Source organism: Panulirus ornatus, chromosome 45 (genome assembly GCF_036320965.1).
Source record: "Panulirus ornatus isolate Po-2019 chromosome 45, ASM3632096v1, whole genome shotgun sequence".
NCBI lineage: Eukaryota > Metazoa > Arthropoda > Malacostraca > Decapoda > Palinuridae > Panulirus > Panulirus ornatus.
Window position 1 is genome coordinate 289,748 of NC_092268.1, and position 22,376 is coordinate 312,123.

At 41.2% G+C, this 22,376-nt stretch overlaps 2 protein-coding genes across 57 annotated transcripts in view; one reads left to right on the forward strand and one right to left on the reverse strand.

Moving 5' to 3' along the window:
• Positions 1-22,376, forward strand: part of IleRS (Isoleucyl-tRNA synthetase) — a 415,824-nt gene that overhangs the window by 145,610 nt on the left and 247,838 nt on the right. The gene's annotated exons all lie outside the window — the stretch shown is intronic.
• The window catches only part of LOC139762964 (uncharacterized), a 614,722-nt gene continuing 592,565 nt past the window's right edge, over positions 220-22,376 (reverse strand). For 27 of the 48 annotated variants that reach the window (XM_071688312.1, XM_071688346.1, XM_071688315.1 and 24 more), the window contains 12 exons: positions 18,639-18,797; positions 18,287-18,446; positions 13,490-13,649; positions 10,908-11,054; positions 10,556-10,690; positions 7,755-7,914; positions 5,132-5,278; positions 4,780-4,914; positions 4,057-4,216; positions 1,217-1,363; positions 897-1,031; positions 220-332 (listed from right to left, as the gene is read on the reverse strand). The gene's annotated coding sequence lies outside the window, so the exon portion shown is untranslated. Of the gene's footprint in view, positions 333-896; positions 1,068-1,216; positions 1,364-4,056; positions 4,217-4,779; positions 4,915-5,131; positions 5,279-7,754; positions 7,915-10,555; positions 10,691-10,907; positions 11,055-13,489; positions 13,650-14,372; positions 14,482-18,286; positions 18,447-18,638; positions 18,798-22,376 lie in introns of all 48 variants that reach the window. The other 21 variants (XM_071688320.1, XM_071688350.1, XM_071688348.1 and 18 more) reach the window with 12 other exon arrangements.

A 22,376-nucleotide genomic window follows, 5' to 3' on the forward strand; every position in this document is an offset into this window, starting at 1 on the left:
AGGTTAGGTTAGGTTAGGTTAGGTTAGGTTAGGCTAGGCTAGGCTAGGCTAGGTTAGGTTAGGTTAGGTCAGGTTAGGTCAGGTTAGGTCAGGTCAGGTCAGTTTAGGTTCCTTTTCCCATTCCTATGCCCAACTAGATCAAAACAAGACCATTATGTAGCAGAAAACCTACCACTAGTTAGCACTCCAGAGATCGTTCCTGCTATGGGACTGCCACGCGTGGTGAAGACATCCACTTCCATGTAGTTTGCACGCCAACTTTCCTGTACATTCTGATCTACAGCATCTAGTAGGAACTCCCGGGTTATGCTGTCTAGTGAGTGGCCATTCACCTGCAAAGTGAAATGCTTAACCAAAAGCAACCACGTACTATTGATTATATTCCTTTACCCCAATATGTCAGAACCACTAAACTCCATTTCCTCTACTATTACAATTATTACCACTGACCACCACTAATCTACAGATATGCCTGCTACTTTGTCTAAAATTATGAAGGCCAACATGACAGTTTTTCGTTCCCAGTTATATGTATTAAATCATCAGCATACAGCCTTGGTTTGCTCACATACATCGACTTAAAGTGCAGGAATATACGAGTTAGTCAACTGTGCACCTGAACCATTCGATAAACAGGAAACCAAATATAGACATCCTATGTATATAACACATGTTTAGTAGCCAGTATAAAGCAGTATTAGCCATATAAAGGACACCAGTTTCATACTGGTTTGCAATGCAAGAAGTATGCCTACTTGAATCCACATTTACAAAGTGATATCCCCTCAAATTCTCAAAAAAATTTCCATTGGTTTAATAATCTTTTTAACATCCCTTTCCAGAATCAGAACTTTGAAGTGTTTTATATCTCAAGTGGTATGATGCAACTCACTCACCTTATGTAAAGTCAGTTCATCAAAATGGGCATTATCAACAGTGAGGGATGCAGCATTTATAAATCCAGTGATAGCTTGCTGACCGGAGTGGTACAACACTGTAGGAAGGGCATCCTTCAGAAGCTGTACCTCTGTCTGCAAGTATCACCAAGTGGTTAATCAACCAGTATCCTGTCATAAAAGAGAATTCTCATGTACGATCAGTAAGGTTTTGACTTTTTTGAAGTATAACCATTATTTGATTATGACCATTATCAGACTTGCCACTCCCTCATCCCATTTTTTGTGGAAATAACCAAGAGAACATTCATTTTAAATACCTGAAGCTCGCTTACAGCTGCAACATATTCCTCCAAGGATTGATTGGCTGAGCTCCCTTCTAAGGGGTTCCTGATGTTAACAGTCTGATCAATGGTAGTTGTTCCACTCCCTCTTAGTTCTGGGAAGATGACTGGCCCACTCCATACCTTTCAAAAGACCAGTTCACGCTTTTTTCATATCCAACTGCCTCTCCTACCTTACCAAGTCAGCATCATTAAAAATCAACCTCATTTACACATTTTGGTAATAGCCAAGCAACAGAATAAGTGACACTTATAGATCCAGCAGTGATGTGCAGGCTGTAAGTGTGTTTAAATAGTTATATGCTACAGGCATGAAGTTGTCTTGGGATAAGACCTGGGATGATGACTGTGAAAAAGAACTCAAAGTAACTGGAGTCTTGATATCGCAGGTGATGGACAAGTACCGAGAGTGGCAGGGAGGGTAACAATGGAAGAAGTAGAGTGAAGACTAGAGGTCAGTTGTGCAAGAAAATGAAATGTTATGATGGAGCAGAGGGCACTTGAAAGAGAAGAGAGCAATGATATTGTGGTGGTGTTGGAATTAAAGGACTCTCTAAATTGCTGGTAGTACAAGAATGAAAGTTTTTATGTGCCCTAATGGCATCAGTCAGAACACACGAGTCCTTGTTCAATTGGGTGTAGCCTTAATCAAATGAGGTCTTGAGAGGGTTTGGTCCAACTCTAAGGTGGTTACCTCTCAAACATGCAAGAGTGTAGGACACTGATATGAAGAGATTGCCAAGTGCTGACAATCGCTGTTTATTGTAATTCAGCTCCAAGACAAGTGCAGATTATGGCCCAGACACATAGAGGTGAGGTCACTGACAAGCATGGGAACTAATGGGAAAGAGCCTTACAAAGCTCCACTTTTACTGAATAACAGGCCAGTTAAAAAAGAAAGTTGGGAGGATATGTTATCCAAGTCTAAATGAATAACAGGCCAGTGAAAAAAGAAAGTTGGGAGGATATGTTATCCAAGTCTAAATAACTTTTTGAAGAATGAAAATGCAGAGGACAGACAAGACATTATATCCAAGGGCAAGGTTGTTTACAACCACAGAAGGTACTGGGAAAAAGACTTCCAATGCTCTTTTGCAATCCCATTAGGTAAAATGTCTAATGAAAAAAAATTAGTTTATGGAAACAATTGTAGTGATGTGAAAGCATGGAAGAATCAAGATGCACTAGAGCACAGGTTTAAGAGAAGTGTTCTACCCCCTTTTGCTGAGGATAGTATAAACTCCATTATATAAAAAATAGCTTTTATAAACCTCAATCACAAGTAAACTACTGGCATTCTGTCCAGAAACATGCATCTCTCCTTGTCATATACAACACTTGACTCGCATAGATCATTATTCGTAATCGATTTTCCTGCGGAGCACCATTCAATAACCTTGACTTTTGGCAAACTGGCAGAAGCAACAGATGGTAGCAGTATGTAGGAACATTTAGGCTGGAGCATTAAGTAATAGTAATAATAAGGAACATTAGGTAGAAGCATTCTACGTGGCCTGTTAAGGGTGAAGCAATAGAGGCTATGAAGAGGCACTGGAGTTCCCTAGATATGGAGAGACTACTGCCATGGACACCCATTTAAGGGAGTTCCACTTTACATTTAAAAGGCCGAGGGAGTGCTTTGACAGTTGCTGAAAGAGGAGTGGTAACTGGGAATACTGGATTCAATAAGCTGCACATGGGCAAGAGTATACATGTGAGGGACTGAGCATTAACATGCATAATTGGCCTGTTGCAATTCACTGGCTTGCACAGAAAAGGTTGTTATATGCAAGTATGTTAAAGGGAGTGGCATTTTTTGGTGAAGTAATGTGTGAAAGTCTGTAATGAACAAATGAAGAAAAAACAGTCTAAAATAAAGTAGCAAGGGTTTAGAAAAGTGGCTTGTTGTGCTGCAATACCTAGAGAAATTAAAAAATGGCACACACATAAGCTAAATAAAACCAGGGCATTGAAAGGTTTAAATACTTACATAGACAAACGATGTGTATGGCATGTGAAAGATGGGATAAAGAAGTGATACTCCTGATCCTACCCACCTAGGTATCATGAGGATTAGTGATAACTGCATACTGAGCCAGCACTTCAGTGGTTGTCAAGCTGCACTCCTCCGATCCAGACAGCCGTCTTTCTTTCTGTCTCAGCCATATGTAGACTGCTGGTATTCTGTCCACAAGCATACAATCTCTCCTTGTTACACACAAAACTTTACTCATGCTACTCAATCATCAAACCCGAGATTTTCCTATGGTGAGAGCTATGCTGTAGCCCACCCTTTCGGCAAAATGGTAGGAGCATCAGGCAGTAGGTTAGGTTAGGTTAGGTTAGGTTAGGTTAGGTTAGGTTGGGTTAGGTTAGGTTGGGTTAGGTTAGGTTGGGTTAGGTTAGGTTAGGTTAGGTTAGGTTAGGTTAGGTTAGGTTAGGTTAGGTTAGGTTAGGTTAGGTTGGGTTGGGTTGGGTTGGGTTGGGTTGGGTTAGGTTAGGTTAGGTTAGGTTAGGTTAGGTTAGGTTGGGTTAGGTTAGGTTGGGTTAGGTTAGGTTGGGTTAGGTTAGGTTGGGTTAGGTTAGGTTAGGTTAGGTTAGGTTAGGTTAGGTTAGGTTAGGTTAGGTTGGGTTAGGTTAGGTTAGGTTAGGTTAGGTTAGGTTAGGTTAGGTTAGGCTAGGCTAGGCTAGGCTAGGTTAGGTTAGGTTAGGTCAGGTTAGGTCAGGTTAGGTCAGGTCAGGTCAGTTTAGGTTCCTTTTCCCATTCCTATGCCCAACTAGATCAAAACAAGACCATTATGTAGCAGAAAACCTACCACTAGTTAGCACTCCAGAGATCGTTCCTGCTATGGGACTGCCACGCGTGGTGAAGACATCCACTTCCATGTAGTTTGCACGCCAACTTTCCTGTACATTCTGATCTACAGCATCTAGTAGGAACTCCCGGGTTATGCTGTCTAGTGAGTGGCCATTCACCTGCAAAGTGAAATGCTTAACCAAAAGCAACCACGTACTATTGATTATATTCCTTTACCCCAATATGTCAGAACCACTAACTCCATTTCCTCTACTATTACAATTATTACCACTGACCACCACTAATCTACAGATATGCCTGCTACTTTGTCTAAAATTATGAAGGCCAACATGACAGTTTTTCGTTCCCAGTTATATGTATTAAATCATGAGCATACAGCCTTGGTTTGCTCACATACATCGACTTAAAGTGCAGGAATATACGAGTTAGTCAACTGTGCACCTGAACCATTCGATAAACAGGAAACCAAATATAGACATCCTATGTATATAACACATGTTTAGTAGCCAGTATAAAGCAGTATTAGCCATATAAAGGACACCAGTTTCATACTGGTTTGCAATGCAAGAAGTATGCCTACTTGAATCCACATTTACAAAGTGATATCCCCTCAAATTCTCAAAAAAATTTCCATTGGTTTAATAATCTTTTTAACATCCCTTTCCAGAATCAGAACTTTGAAGTGTTTTGTATCTCAAGTGGTATGATGCAACTCACTCACCTTATGTAAAGTCAGTTCATCAAAATGGGCATTATCAACAGTGAGGGATGCAGCACTTATAAATCCAGTGATAGCTTGCTGACCGGAGTGGTACAACACTGTAGGAAGGGCATCCTTCAGAAGCTGTACCTCTGTCTGCAAGTATCACCAAGTGGTTAATCAACCAAGTTACTAGATGGTACAGCAAATGTAAAACCAGTATCCTGTCATAAAAAGGAATTCTCATGTACGATCAGTAAGGTTTTGACTTTTTTGAAGTATAACCATTATTTGATTATGAGCATTATCAGACTTGCCACTCCCTCATCCCATTTTTTGTGGAAATAACCAAGAGAACATTCATTTTAAATACCTGAAGCTCGCTTACAGCTGCAACATATTCCTCCAAGGATTGATTGGCTGAGCTCCCTTCTAAGGGGTTCCTGATGTTAACAGTCTGATCAATGGTAGTTGTTCCCCTCACTGTTAGTTCTGGGAAGATGACCAGCCCACTCCATACCTTTCAAAAGACCAGTTCACGCTTTTTTCATATCCAACTGCCTCTCTACCTTACCAAGTCAGCATCATTAAAAATCAACCTCATTTACACATTTTGGTAATAGCCAAGCAACAGAATAAGTGACACTTGTAGATCCAGCAGTGATGTGCAGGCTGTAAGTGTGTTTAAATAGTTATATGCTACAGGCATGAAGTTGTCTTGGGATAAGACCTGGGATGATGACTGTGAAAAAGAACTCAAAGTAACTGGAGTCTTGATATCGCAGGTGATGGACAAGTACCGAGAGTGGCAGGGAGGGTAACAATGGAAGAAGTAGAGTGAAGACTAGAGGTCAGTTGTGCAAGAAAATGAAATGTTATGATGGAGCAGAGGGCACTGAAAGAGAAGAGAGCAATGATATTGTGGTGGTGTGTTGGAATTAAAGGACTCACTAAATTGCTGGTAGTACAAGAATGAAAGTTTTTATGTGCCCTAATGGCATCAGTCAGAACACACGAGTCCTTGTTCAATTGGGTGTAGCCTTAATCAAATGAGGTCTTAAGAGGGTTTGGTCCAACTCTAGGTGGTTACCTCTCAAACAAGCAAGAGTGTAGGACACTGACATGAAGAGATTGCCAAGTGCTGACAATCGCTGTTTATTGTAATTCAGCTCCAAGACAAGTGCAGATTATGGCCCAGACACATAGAGGTGAGGTCACTGACAAGCATGGGAACTAATGGGAAAGAGCCTTACAAAGCTCCACTTTTACTGAATAACAGGCCAGTGAAAAAAGAAAGTTGGGAGGATATGTTATCCAAGTCTAAATGAATAACAGGCCAGTGAAAAAAGAAAGTTGGGAGGATATGTTATCCAAATCTAAATGAATAACAGGCCAGTGAAAAAAGAAAGTTGGGAGGATATTGTTATCCAAGTCTAAATGACTTTTTGAAGAATGAAAATGCAGAGGATGGACATGACATTATATTCAAGGGCAAGGTTGTTTACAACCACAGAAGGTACTGGGAAAAAGACTTGCAATGCTCTTTTGCAATCCCATTAGGTAAAATGTCTAATGAAAAAAAATTAGTTTATGGAAACAATTGTAGTGATGTGAAAGCATGGAAGAATCAAGACGCACTAGAGCACAGGTTTAAGAGAAGTGTTCTACCCCCTTTTGCTGAGGATAGTATAAACTCCATTATATTTTAAATAGCTTTTAAAAACCTCAACTACAAGTACACTACTGGCATTCTGTCCAGAAACATGCATCTCTCCTTGTCATATACAACACTTGACTCACATAGATCATTATTCGTAATCGATTTTCCTGCGGAGCACCATTCAATAGCCTTGACTTTCGGCAAACTGGCAGAAGCAACAGATGGTAGCAGTATGTAGGAACATTTAGGCTGGAGCATTAGGCAATAGTAATAATAAGGAACATTAGGTAGAAGCACTCTACGTGGCTTATTAAGGGTGAAGCAATAGAGGCTATGAAGTGGCACTGGAGTTCCCTAGATATGGAGAGACTACTGCCATGGACACCCATTTAAGGGAGTTCCACTTTACATTTAAAAGGCCAAGCGAGTGCTTTGACAGTTGCTGAAAGAGGAGTGGTAATTGGGAATACTGGATTCAATAAGCTGCACATGGGCAAGAGTATACATGTGAGGGACTGAGCATTAACATGCATAATTGGCCTGTTGCAATTCAATGGCTTGCACAGAAAAGGTTCTTATATGCAAATATGTTAAAGGGAGTGGCAGGTGGAATGCCATTTTTTGGTGAAGTAATGTGTGAAAGTCTGTAATGAACAAATGAAGAAAAAACAGTCTAAAATAAAGTAGCAAGAGGAAGAGGGTTTAGAAAAGTGGCTTGTTGTGCTGCAATACCTAGAGAAATTAAAAAATGGCACACACATAAGCTAAATAAAACCAGGGCATTGAAAGGTTTAAATACTTACATAGACAAATGATGTGTATGGCATGTGAAAGATGGGATAAAGAAGTGATACTCCTGATCCTACCCACCTAGGTATCATGAGGATTAGTGATAACTGCATACTGAGCCAGCACTTCAGTGGTTGTCAAGCTGCACTCCTCTGATCCAGACAGCCGTCTTTCTTTCTGTCTCAGCCATATGTAGACTGCTGGTATTCTGTCCACAAGCATACAATCTCTCCTTGTTACACACAAAACTTTACTCATGCTACTCATTCATCAAACCAGAGATTTTCCTATGGTGAGAGCTATGCTGTAGCCCACCCTTTCGGCAAAATGGTAGGAGCAACAGACAGGAGCATCAGGCAGTAGGTTAGGTTAGGTTAGGTTGGTTAGGTTAGGTTAGGTTAGGTTAGGTTGGTTAGGTTAGGTTAGGTTAGGTTAGGTTAGGTTAGGTTAGGTTAGGCTAGGCTAGGCTAGGTCAGGTCAAGATTCCTTTTCCCATTCGTATGCCCAACTAGATCAAAACAAGACCATTATGTAGAAGAAAACCTACCACTAGTTAGCACTCCTGAGATCGTTCCTGCTATGGGTCTGCCAAGGGTGGTGAAGACATCCACTTCCATGTAGTTTGCACGCCAACTTTCCTGTACATTCTGATCTACACCATCTAGTAGGAACTCCCAGGTTATGCTGTCTAGCGAGTGGCAATTCACCTGCAAAGTGAAATGCTTAACCAAAAGCAACCACGTACTATTGATTATATTCCTTTACCCCAATATGTCAGAACCACTAAACTCCATTTCCTCTACTATTACTATTATTAGCACTGAACACCACTAATCTACAGATATGCCTGCTAGTTTGTCTAAAATTATGAAGGCAAACACGACAGTTTTTGGTTCCCAGTTATATGTATTAAATCATGAGCATACAGCCTTGGTTTGCTCACATACATCGACTTAAAGTGCAGGAACATACGAGTTAGCCAACTGTGCACGTGATCCATTCGATGAACAGGAAACCAAAAATAGACATCCTATGTATATAACACAATATGAAATTGAGTGGGAGATGTATAAAAGAAAGAGACAGGAGATCAAGAGAAAGGTGCAAGAGGTGAAAAAAAGGGCAAATGAGAGTTGGGGTGAGAGAGTATCATTAAATTTTAGGGAGAATAAAAAGATGTTCTGGAAGGAGGTAAATAAAGTGCGTAAGACAAGGGAGCAAATGGGAACTTCGGTGAAGGGCGCAAGTGGGGAGGTGATAACAAGTAGTGGTGATGTGAGGAGATGGAGTGAGTATTTTGAAGGTTTGTTGAATGTGTTTGATGATAGAGTGGCAGATATAGGGTGTTTTGGTCGAGGTGGTGTGGAAAGTGAGAGGGTTAGGGAAAATGATTTGGTAAACAGAGAAGAGGTAGTAAAAGCTTTGCGGAAGATGAAAGCCGGCAAGGCAGCAGGTTTGGATGGTATTGCAGTGGAATTTATTAAAAAAGGGGGTGACTGTATTAGTGACTGGTTGGTAAGGTTATTTAATGTATGTATGTCTCATGGTGAGGTGCCTGAGGATTGGCGGAATGCTTGCATAGTGCCATTGTACAAAGGCAAAGGGGATAAGAGTGAGTGCTCAAATTACAGAGGTATAAGTTTGTTGAGTATTCCTGGTAAATTATATGGGAGAGTATTGATTGAGAGGGTGAAGGCAAGTACAGAGCATCAGATTGGGAAAGAGCAGTGTGGTTTCAGAAGTGGTAGAGGATGTGTGGATCAGGTGTTTGCTTTGAAGAATGTATGTGAGAAATACTTAGAAAAGCAAATGGATTTGTATGTAGCATTTATGGATCTGGAGAAGGCATATGATAGAGTTGATAGAGATGCTCTGTGGAAGGTATTAAGAATATATGGTGTGGGAGGAAAGTTGTTAGAAGCAGTGAAAAGTTTTTATCGAGGATGTAAGGCATGTGTACGTGTAGGAAGAGAGGAAAGTGATTGGTTCTCAGTGAATGTAGGTTTGCGGCAGGGGTGTGTGAAGTCTCCATGGTTATTTAATTTGTTTATGGATAGGGTTGTTAGGGAGGTAAATGCAAGAGTTTTGGAAAGAGGGGCAAGTATGAAGTCTGTTGGGGATGAGAGAGCTTGGGAAGTGAGTCAGTTGTTGTTCGCTGATGATACAGCGCTGGTGGCTGATTCATGTGAGAAACTGCAGAAGCTGGTGACTGAGTTTGGTAAAGTGTGTGGAAGAAGAAAGTTAAGAGTAAATGTGAATAAGAGCAAGGTTATTAGGTACAGTAGGGTTGAGGGTCAAGTCAATTGGGAGGTGAGTTTGAATGGAGAAAAACTGGAGGAAGTGAAGTGTTTTAGATATCTGGGAGTGGATCTGGCAGCGGATGGAACCATGGAAGCGGAAGTGGATCATAGGGTGGGGGAGGGGGCGAAAATTCTGGGGGCCTTGAAGAATGTGTGGAAGTCGAGAACATTATCTCAGAAAGCAAAAATGGGTATGTTTGAAGGAATAGTGGTTCCAACAATGTTGTATGGTTGCGAGGCGTGGGCTATGGATAGAGTTGTGCGCAGGAGGATGGATGTGCTGGAAATGAGATGTTTGAGGACAATGTGTGGTGTGAGGTGGTTTGATCGAGTGAGTAACGTAAGGGTAAGAGAGATGTGTGGAAATAAAAAGAGCGTGGTTGAGAGAGCAGAAGAGGGTGTTTTGAAGTGGTTTGGGCACATGGAGAGGATGAGTGAGGAAAGATTGACCAAGAGGATATATGTGTCGGAGGTGGAGGGAACAAGGAGAAGAGGGAGACCAAATTGGAGGTGGAAAGATGGAGTGAAAAAGATTTTGTGTGATCGGGGCCTGAACATGCAGGAGGGTGAAAGGAGGGCAAGGAATAGAGTGAATTGGAGCGATGTGGTATACCGGGGTTGACGTGCTGTCAGTGGATTGAATCAAGGCATGTGAAGAGTCTGGGGTAAGCCATGGAAAGCTGTGTAGGTATGTATATTTGCGTGTGTGGACGTATGTATATACATGTGTATGGGGGGGGTTGGGCCATTTCTTTCGTCTGTTTCCTTGCGCTACCTCGCAAACGCGGGAGACAGCGACAAAGTATAATAAAAAAAAAAATAATGTTTAGTAGCCAGTATAAAGCAGTATTAACCATATAAAGGACACCAGTTTCATACTGGCTTGCAATGCAAGAAGTATGCCTACTTGAATCCACATTTACAAAGTGATATCCCCTCAAATTCTCAAAAAAATTTCCATTGGTTTAATAATCTTTTAAACATCCCTTTCCAGAATCAGAACTTTGAAGTGTTTTATATCTCAAGTGGTATGATGCAACTCACTCACCTTATGTAAAGTCAGTTCATCAAAATGGGCATTATCAACAGTGAGGGATGCAGCACTTATAAATCCAGTGATAGCTTGCTGGCCGGAGTGGTACAACACTGTAGGAAGGGCATCCTTCAGAAGCTGTACCTCTGTCTGCAAGTATCACAAAGTGGTTAATCAACCAAGTTACTAGATGGTACAGCAAATGTTAAACCAGTATCCTGTCATAAAAGGGAATTCTCATGTACGATCAGTAAGGTTTTGACTTTTTTGAAGTATAACCATTATTTGATTATGAGCATTATCAGACTTGCCACTCCCTCATCCCATTTTTTGTGGAAATAACCAAGAGAACATTCATTCTAAATACCTGAAGCTCGCTTACAGCTGCAACATATTCCTCCAAGGATTGATTGGCTGAGCTCCCTTCTAAGGGGTTCCTGATGTTAACAGTCTGATCAATGGTAGTTGTTCCATTCACTGTTAGTTCTGGGAAGATGACCGGCCCACTCCATACCTTTCAAAAGACCAGTTCATGCTTTTTTCATATCCAACTGCCTCTCCTACCTTACCAAGTCAGCATCATTAAAAATCAACCTCATTTACACATTTTGGTAATAGCCAAGCAACAGAATAAGTGACACTTGTAGATCCAGCAGTGATGTGCAGGCTGTAAGTGTGTTTAAATAGTTATATGCTACAGGCATGAAGTTGTCTTGGGATAAGACCTGGGATGATGACTGTGAAAAAGAACTCAAAGTAACTGGAGTCTTTATATTGCAGGTGATGGACAAGTACTGAGAGTGGCAGGGAGGGTAACAATGGAAGAAGTAGAGTGAAGACTAGAGGTCAGTTGTGCAAGAAAATGAAATGTTATGATGGAGCAGAGGGCAATGAAAGAAAAGGGAGCAATGATATTGTGGTGGTGTGTTGGAATTAAAGGATTCTCTAAATTGCTGGTAGTACAAGAATGAAAGTTTTTATGTGCCCTAATGGCACCAGTCACAACACACGAGTCCTTGTTCAATTGGGTGTAGCCTTAATCAAATGAGGTCTTGAGAGAGTTTGGTCCAACTCTAGGTGGTTACCTCTCAAACATGCAAGAGTGTAGGACACTGATATGAAGAGATTGCCAAGTGCTGACAATCGCTGTTTATTGTAATTCAACTCCAAGACAAGTGCAGATTATGGCCCAGACACATAGAGGTGAGGTCACTGACAAGCATGGGAACTAATGGGAAAGAGCCTTACAAAGCTCCACTTTTACTGAATAACAGGCCCGTGAAAAAAGAAAGGTGGGAGGATATGTTTTCCAAGTCTAAATGAATAACAGGCCAGTGAAAAAAGAAAGGTGGGAGGATATGTTATCCAAGTCTATATGACTTTTTGAAGAATGAAAATGCAGAGGATGGAAAAGACATTATATCCAAGGGCAAGGCTGTTTACAACCACAGAAGGTACTGGGAAAAAGACTTGCAATGCTCTTTTGCAATCCCATTAGGTAAAACGTCTAATCAAAAAAAAATTAGTTTATGGAAACAATTGTAGTGATGTGAAAGCATGGAAGAATCAAGATGCACTAGAGCACAGGTTTAAGAGAAGTGTTCTACCCCCTTTTGCTGAGGATAGTATAAACTCCATTATATAAAAAATAGCTTTTAAAAACCTTAACTACAAGTAGACTACTGGCATTCTGTCCAGAAACATGCATCTCTCCTTGTCATATACAACACTTGACTCGCATAGATCATTATTCGTAACAGATTTTCCTGCGGAGCACCATTCAATAGCCTTGACTTTTGGCAAATTGGCAGAAGCAACAGATGGTAGCAGTATGTAGGAACATTTAGGCTGGAGCATTAGGTAATAGTAATAATAAGGAACATTAGGTAGAAGCACTCTATGTGGCCTGTTAAGGGTGAAGCAATAGAGGCTATGAAGTGGCACTGGAGTTCCCTAGATATGGAGAGACTACTGCCATGGACACCCATTTAAGGGAGTTCCACTTTACATTTAAAAGGCCAAGCGAGTGCTTTGACAGTTGCTGAAAGAGGAGTGGTAATTGGGAATACTGGATTCAATAAGCTGCACATGGGCAAGAGTGTATATGTGAGGGACTGAGTATTAACATGCATAATTGGCCTGTTGCAATTCACTGGCTTGCACAGAAAAGGTTCTTATATGCAAGTATGTTAAAGGGAGTGGCAGGTGGAATGCCATTTTTTGGTGAAGTAATGTGTGAAAGTCTGTAATGAACAAATGAAGAAAAAAGTCTAAAATAAAGTAGCAAGAGGAAGAGGGTTTAGAAAAGTGGCTTGTTGTGCTGCAATACCTAGAGAAATTAAAAAATGGCACACACATGAGCTAAATAAAACCAGGGCATTGAAATGTTTAAATACTTACATAGACAAATGATGTGTATGGCATGTGAAAGATGGGATAAAGAAGTGATACTCCTGATCCTACCCACCTAGGTATCATGAGGATTAGTGATAACTGCATACTGAGCCAGCACTTCAGTGGTTGTCAAGCTGCACTCCTCCGATCCAGACAGCCGTCTTTCTTTCTGTCTCAGCCATATGTAGACTGCTGGTATTCTGTCCGCAAGCATACAATCTCTCCTTGTTACACACAAAACTTTACTCATGCTACTCATTCATCAAACACGAGATTTTCCTATGGTGAGAGCTATGCTGAAGCCCACCCTATCGGCAAAATGGTAGGGGCAACAGACAGGAGCATCAGGCGGCAGCAGTAGGTTAGGTTAGGTTAGGTTGGGTTAGGTTGGGTTAGGTTAGGTTGGTTAGGTTAGGTTAGGTTAGGTTAGGTCAGGTCAGGTCAGGTTAGGTTAGGTTAGGTTAGGTCAGGTCAGGTTAGGTCAGTTTAGGTTCCTTTTCCCATTCCTATGCCCAACTAGATCAAAACAAGACCATTATGTAGCAGAAAACCTACTACTAGTTAGCACTCCTGAGATCGTTCCTGCTATGGGACTGCCAAGGGTGGTGAAGACATCCGCTTCCATGTAGTTTGCACGCCAACTTTCCTGTACATTCTGATCTACACCATCTAGTAGGAACTCCCGGGTTATGCTGTCTAGCGAGTGGCCATTCACCTGCAAAGTGAAATGCTTAACCAAAAGCAACAACGTACTATTGACTATATTCCTTTACCCCAATATGTCAGAACCACTAAACTCCATTTCCTCTACTATTACAATTATTACCACTGAACACCACTAACCTACAGATATGCCTGCTACTTTGTCTAAAATTATGAAGGCCAACATGACAGTTTTTGGTTCCCAGTTATATGTATTAAATCATGAGCATACAGCCTTGGTTTGCTCACATACATCGACTTAAAGTGCAGGAATATACGAGTTAGCCAACTGTGCACCTGATCCATTCGATAAACAGGAAACCGAATATAGACATCCTATGTATATAACACAACATGTTTAGTAGCCAGTATAAAGCAGTATTAACCATATAAAGGACACCAGTTTCATACTGGTTTGCAATGCAAGAAGTATGCCTACTTGAATCCACATTTACAAAGTGATATCCCTCAAATTCTCAAAAAAATTTCCATTGGTTTAATAATCTTTTTAACATTAACATTCACAGTAGTCACCTTCGTAGAGAATTTTAACAGTTCTTCAGAATAACCTTAGCAATGCTAATAATCTTCAGTCTAGAATATGTACAAGCAATACGTCAAGCCAACTAGAGCACACTATTGCAATACTATGCAAAAACTGTATGCAGTAATGCACAAAAGTTGACCTGCCCATTTTCTTATGCAACCCTGTTACTGTGTTCTCAAAAACACTCACTGCTATCCTGTTGACTTTATCGAGGCTGATTGAAGTCAACTGGAACTTCGAAATTATCTTGACACTGTTGATGATAGCAGACCAGGCAACAATTTTCTGGTAATGACTCCTGCCAACCCACTTGACATTTTTATTAGTCACAAATAAATCCAATCTTCATTAATTCAAACTATAAATTCAAGTTTTTTTTTTTTTTTTTTTTTGCTTTGTCGCTGTCTCCCGAGTTTGCGAGGTAGCGCAAGGAAACAGACGAAAGAAATGGCCCAACCCACCCCCATACACATGTATATACATACGTCCACACACGCAAATATACATACCTACACAGCTTTCCATGGTTTACCCCAGACGCTTCACATGCCTTGATTCAATCCACTGACAGCACGTCAACCCCGGTATACCACATCGCTCCAATTCACTCTATTCCTCGCCCTCCTTTCACCCTCCTGCATGTTCAGGCCCCGATCACACAAAATCTTTTTCACTCCATCTTTCCACCTCCAATTTGGTCTCCCTCTTCTCCTCGTTCCCTCCACCTCCGACACATATATCCTCTTGGTCAATCTTTCCTCACTCATTCTCTCCATGTGACCAAACCATTTCAAAACACCCTCTTCTGCTCTCTCAACCACGCTCTTTTTATTTCCACACATCTCTCTTACCCTTACGTTACTTACTCGATCAAACCACCTCACACCACACATTGTCCTCAAACATCTCATTTCCAGCACATCCATCCTCCTGCGCACAACTCTATCCATAGTCCACGCCTCGCAACCATACAACATTGTTGGAACCACTATTCCTTCAAACATACCCATTTTTGCTTTCCGAGATAATGTTCTCGACTTCCACACATTCTTCAAGGCTCCCAGAATTTTCACCCCCTCCCCCACCCTATGATCCACTTCCGCTTCCATGTTTCCATCCGCTGCCAGATCCACTCCCAGATATCTAAAACACTTCACTTCCTCCAGTTTTTCTCCATTCAAACTCACCTCCCAATTGACTTGACCCTCAACCCTACTGTACCTAATAACCTTGCTCTTATTCACATTTACTCTTAACTTTCTTCTTTCACACACTTTACCAAACTCAGTCACCAGCTTCTGCAGTTTCTCACATGAATCAGCCACCAGCGCTGTATCATCAGCGAACAACAACTGACTCACTTCCCAAGCTCTCTCATCCCCAACAGACTTCATACTTGCCCCTCTTTCCAAAACTCTTGCATTCACCTCCCTAACAACCCCATCCATAAACAAATTAAACAACCATGGAGACATCACACACCCCTGCCGCAAACCTACATTCACTGAGAACCAATCACTTTCCTCTCTTCCTACACGTACACATGCCTTACATTCTCGATAAAAACTTTTCACTGCTTCTAACAACTTGCCTCCCTCACCATATATTCTTAATACCTTCCACAGAGCATCTCTATCAACTCTATCATATGCCTTCTCCAGATCCATAAATGCAACATACAAATCCATTTGCTTTTCTAAGTATTTTTCACATACATTCTTCAAAGCAAACACCTGATCCACACATCCTCTACCACTTCTGAAACCACACTGCTCTTCCCCAATCTGATGCTCTGTACATGCCTTCACCCTCTCAATCAATACCCTCCCATATAATTTGCCAGGAATACTCAACAAACTTATACCTCTGTAATTTGAGCACTCACTCTTATCCCCTTTGCCTTTGTACAATGGCACTATGCACGCATTCCGCCAATCCTCAGGCACCTCACCATGAGTCATACATACATTAAATAACCTTACCAACCAGTCAACAATACAGTCACCCCCTTTTTTAATAAATTCCACTGCAATACCATCCAAACCTGCTGCCTTGCCGGCTTTCATCTTCCGCAAAGCTTTTACTACCTCTTCTCTGTTTACCAAATCATTTTCCCTAACCCTCGCACTTTGCACACCACCTCGACCAAAACACCCTATATCTGCCACTCTATCATCAAACACATTCAACAAACCTTCAAAATACTCACTCCATCTCCTTCTCGCATCACCACTACTTGTTATCACCTCCCCATTTGCGCCCTTCACTGAAGTTCCCATTTGCTCCCTTGTCTTACGCACTTTATTTACCTCCTTCCAGAACATCTTTTTATTCTCCCTAAAATTTAATGATACTCTCTCACCCCAACTCTCATTTGCCCTTTTTTTCACCTCTTGCACCTTTCTCTTGACCTCCTGTCTCTTTCTTTTATATGTCTCCCACTCAATTTCATTTTTTCCCTGCAAAAATCGTCCAAATGCCTCTCTCTTCTCTTTCACTAATACTCTTACTTCTTCATCCCACCACTCACTACCCTTTCTAATCAACCCACCTCCCACTCTTCTCATGCCACAAGCATCTTTTGCGCAATCCATCACTGATTCCCTAAATACATCCCATTCCTCCCCCACTCCCCTTACTTCCATTGTTCTCACCTTTTTCCATTCTGTACTCAGTCTCTCCTGGTACTTCATCACACAAGTCTCCTTCCCAAGCTCACTTACTCTCACCACCCTCTTCACCCCAACATTCACTCTTCTTTTCTGGAAACCCATACAAATCTTCACCTTAGCCTCCACAAGATAATGATCAGACATCCCTCCAGTTGCACCTCTCAGCACATTAACATCCAAAAGTCTCTCTTTCGCGCGCCTGTCAATTAGCACGTAATACAATAATGCTCTCTGGCCATCTCTCCTACGTACATAAGTATACTTATGTATATCTCGCTTTTTAAACCAGGTATTCCCAATCATCAGTCCTTTTTCAGCACATAAATCTACAAGCACTTCACCATAAATTCAAGTAACATCTGAAATTTCCTTCAACCCCTCTTCCCTTTGCCTTTCTTTGACACCTCTGCCAAGTTCAACTCTAGACATTTTCTCAAACCTGGATCATGGTATTTCAAATCCATCTTTCAGTTCATCAGCCATTCCATTCTTTATGATGTACCAGACATTATTCACTACTATTCACTTCCAGTCTACGAGAAATCCATTTTAAGTGAACCATTTCATCCATCCAGCTACTGCAAAGACCATACTAAAATGCCAAGCCACAAATTAAAATTCATTTTTTTTCCTTACCTTATTACCCAACTTTTAAATAGCATCAATGTTAATCGGTATTTTCACCATTTCCTCAGACGCTTGCACATCTTGACACTGTCCTGAAGTTTGATCATATTTTCTCCTAAAATACCTACATCAAGCAGATCAACTTTGGATCCCAGTTTTTCATTTTCCTAAATTCCAAATCATATTAACTCCTTAACATCAGGTCAGTCACTTGTTCCAACTACCTTCCCTAACTCCTTCTGTTTCTTTCACTCTCTCTATCCACATTACAACATACTAAACTTCATGAAAATTTCTTTCCCTTGCATTTCCTCTACAAATCCTTGTCCTCGCACATGCCCACCTGGTTCTTATTTTGCTGATCAATATCTTATACAGTATGCAGAAAGTAGTTACAGCTCTTGGTGAATGGACTGGGAAAGCAAAGCAGCATGGCAATATATGAAAGGCTGCTGTATAAAGAGTAAATATTATGAAGCTCACTGGTAACTACTTAGCCACCAAATCCATTGTTACAAAACATTTCAAGTTCAGGAAAGGAGAGTCGTTGTATGGACCAAATACTCAGGGAAGTCATCCCCCAATAAACCTGGCTTTTTGTTACTTTTCTCAGTTCCCCACATCCTGTACAAAGGATTCAAATACATTCCTTGAAGGCTTGATGCATATACTGACAAGCACACTTTGCACGTTTCTGGAAAATGCAAGATTCTGGATAGAGTTCATGTCCCTTGACCAGAATCAATTAACATGGCATTAAACACTTATTCATCACCCCAAGCTTAGACCAAGTCCCACCCTTACCTTGGTGCTCCCAAAATCCAGTAAGTGATGTAGTCATAGGTCAACAGCTCGAGACCTGTCACCCCTTCTGTCCACGAGCTATCATCTATTCGTGCTGCACCTTCCATTCTGAATGTTGTCAGTTCCAAGTCTGTCACATTTATTGATGCCAAGTCCATAGCTGGAAGGAAACCAACAGAGTGGATAAAACAGAACTCGACTCATTATCTTCTCTAATCAGTTATTAAAACTTTTCAATATCTCAATTTCATAAAATTTCACTCGCTTGGATATCAAATCTTTAGCCCAATTCATAAATTTTCTTAACACTATTATCACTAATAACACTACTAGGAATAAAGAAAGAACTTACCAAGACTCCTGCTGTGTACTTTACTTTATCTTCAAAGTGGGGATGGTCTGCAACTTTAAGCTGAGCTAACGTAACAAAACTTTCCTTGACTGGAAGGTTGGATGTCATGAACATCCCAGAGGTGGTGTGGTCTGCCACATATTCTGCCACTACAGTAATCTGTGAAGAAGAGTATGCTTACATGACGTACACAATATGAAAAAATATATATCGTTTATGTACACAATTTCTCCACACTCTGAGGCAGCATCAGGAGCAGAGGAAAAATGGCCCCATTTGCTCACATACACTAACTCTCATGCATAATGCACAGAAACTACATGTCGTTATTCACAGTTTCTCCTAGCAGCTTCACATGCCCTGATCCAGCCTGCTGACTGCATGTCCATCTCTTACATCTCGCTCCATCCTTCCAACTTGTCCTTGTTCTTGCTCTTCCTCCCTACATTTCCATATATGTACATATATGAATATGTACATATATGTACATATGTTAACAGGGAATCCAAGTTGCTTCTTAATGTAGCGAGACACCAATAATTGAGGGTATTCCTGCCACTTGTTCAGGGTTTCCTTTGGTGTTGAAACCTGGTCTCCATGAAGGCGATTAAGAAGCAACTTGGATTCCCTGTTAACATACCCCAGCGAGACCATCCCCAGGTAGTCAGATGTCCAAAAAAAAAAGGCTCAAATGGTTTAAGCATAATCTGAGCAGACAGCAAAACTTTGGTCCCGTGCATTAAAAAGTTCTCCTCCACTAACAAATGTGCTGCTTGCAGGGTGTACTCATCTCAATTTGACAGTGGGTCTACCACCATTAACATGGTGAAATAGCTAATCCCATTTAAATCCTAACTTGCAGTAATGTCCAAGGAGTCAAATAGTTCTCATATTATTGCTTACACACTAAGCTAATGTATGACCATAGAATATTGACAAAAGTACAGTAATTTTTAGATCTGTAGTATTGATAACAGCTTGTGAAACTGTCAGTAGGAAATGTACCACTACATATCAAATGCTGACAGTGTTTAGAGGGTAGCTCTTTTGAACCTTTTCATTAAAACTTTTCAATTAGCAAAAAAATGACATACTATATGTGATGTTCAAACTCACTTTGCCAGCAAACTTCAGTTATCATTCCTCGCAACCAAATTATTTTGCATGCCTATTATCCAGAATTTCAAGAAGAATAAACTGAAACTGAACTATGAATCACTACCATTAAATTATGACAGTGTGACTGACAGACTTCTAGTGGTAGTAGCTTATACTGCTGATGCATGCAATTACCTCCTTACAGTATTATTTATCTAATGTATCTTCACCACAAATATATCAAACAGGGAGCAGGGGGCTGGAAATCCTCCCCTCTCATCATTTTTTTTTTTTCTAATTTTCCAAAAGCAGGAACAGAGAAGGGTTCCAGGTGAGGATATTCCCTCAAAGGCCCAGTCCTCTGTTCTTAACGCTACCTCGCTAACGCGGGAAATGGCGAATAGTTCGAAAGAAAAAGATGTACATATGTACATATGGTGAGAACAATGGAAGTAAGGGGAGTGGGGGAGGAATGGGATGTATTTGGGGAATCAGTGATGGATTGTGCAAAAGATGCTTGTGGCATGAGAAGAGTGGGAGGTGGGTTGATTAGAAAGGGTAGTGAGTGGTGGGATGAAGAAGTAAGATTATTAGTGAAAGAGAAGAGAGAGGCATTTGGACGATTTTTGCAAGGAAAAAATGCAATTGAGTGGGAGATGTATAAAAGAAAGAGACAGTAGGTCAAGAGAAAGGTGCAAAAGGTGAAAAAGAGGGCAAATGAGAGTTGGGGTGAGAGAGTATCATTAAATTTTAGGGAGAATAAAAAGATGTTCTGGAAGGAGGTAAATAAAGTGCGTAAGACAAGGGAGCAAATGGGAACTTCAGTGAAGGGTGCAAATGGGGAGGTGATAACAAGTAGTGGTGATGTGAGAAGGAGATGGAGTGAGTATTTTGAAGGTTTGTTGAATGTGTTTGATGATAGAGTGGCAGATATAGGGTGTTTTGGTCGAGGTGGTGTGCAAAGTGAGAGGGTTAGGGAAAATGATTTGGTAAACAGAGAAGAGGTAGTAAAAGCTTTGCGGAAGATGAAAGCCGGCAAGGCAGCAGGTTTGGATGGTATTGCAGTGGAATTTATTAAAAAAGAGGGTGACTGTATTATTGACTGGTTGGTAAGGTTATTCAATGTATGTATGACTCATGGTTAGGTGCCTGAGGATTGGCGGAATGCTTGCATAGTGCCATTGTACAAAGGCAAAGGGGATAAGAGTGAGTGCTCAAATTACAGAGGTATAAGTTTGTTGGGTATTCCTGGTGAATTATATGGGAGGGTATAAATTGAGAGGGTGAAGGCATGTACAGAGCATCAGATTGGGGAAGAGCAGTGTGGTTTCAGAAGTGGTAGAGGATGTGTGGATCAGGTGTTTGCTTTGAAGAATCTATGTGAGAAATACTTAGAAAAGCAAATGGATTTGTATGTAGCATTTATGGATCTGGAGAAGGCATACGATAGAGTTGATAGAGATGCTCTGTGGAAGGTATTAAGAATATATGGTGTGGGAGGCAAGTTGTTAGAAGCAGTGAAAAGTTTTTATCGAGGATGTAAGGCATGTGTACGTGTAGGAAGAGAGGAAAGTGATTGGTTCTCAGTGAATGTAGGTTTGCGGCAGGGGTGTGTGATGTCTCCATGGTTGTTTAATTTGTTTATGGATGGGGTTGTTAGGGAGGTGAATGCAAGAGTTTTGGAAAGAGGGGCAAGTATGAAGTCTGTTGTGGATGAGAGAGCTTGAGAAGTGAGTCAGTTGTTGTTCGCTGATGATACAGCGCTGGTGGCTGATTCATGTGAGAAACTGCAGAAGCTGGTGACTGAGTTTGGTAAAGTGTGTGAAAGAAGAAAGTTAAGAGTAAATGTGAATAAGAGCAAGGTTATTAGGTATAGTAGGGTTGAGGGTCAAGTCAATTGGGAGGTAAGTTTGAATGGAGAAAAACTGGAGGAAGTAAAGTGTTTTAGATATCTGGGAGTGGATCTGGCAGCGGATGGAACCATGGAAGAGGAAGTGGATCATAGGGTGGGGGAGGGGGCGAAAATTCTGGGAGCCTTGAAGAATGTGTGGAAGTCAAGAACATTATCTCGGAAATCAAAAATGGGTATGTTTGAAGGAATAGTGGTTCCAACAATGTTGTATGGTTGCGAGGCGTGGGCTATGGATAGAGTTGTGTGCAGGAGGATGGATGTGCTGGAAATGAGATGTTTCAGGACAATGTGTGGTGTGAGGTGGTTTGATCGAGTAAGTAACGTAAGTGTAAGAGAGATGTGTGGAAATAAAAAGAGCGTGGTTGAGAGAGCAGAAGAGGGTGTTTTGAAATGGTTTGGGCACATGGAGAGAATGAGTGAGGAAAGATTGACCAAGAGGATATATGTGTCGGAGGTGGAGGGAACGAGGAGAAGTGGGAGACACAATTGGAGGTGGAAAGATGGAGTGAAAAAGATTTTGTGTGATCGGGGCCTGAACATGCAGGAGGGTGAAAGGAGGGCAAGGTATAGAGTGAATTGGATCGATGTGGTATACCGGGGTTGACGTGCTGTCAGTGGATTGAATCAGGGCATGTGAAGCATCTGGGGTAAACCATGGAAAGCTGTGTAGGTATGTATATTTGCGTGTGTGGACTTATGTATATACATGTGTATGGGGGTGGGTTGGG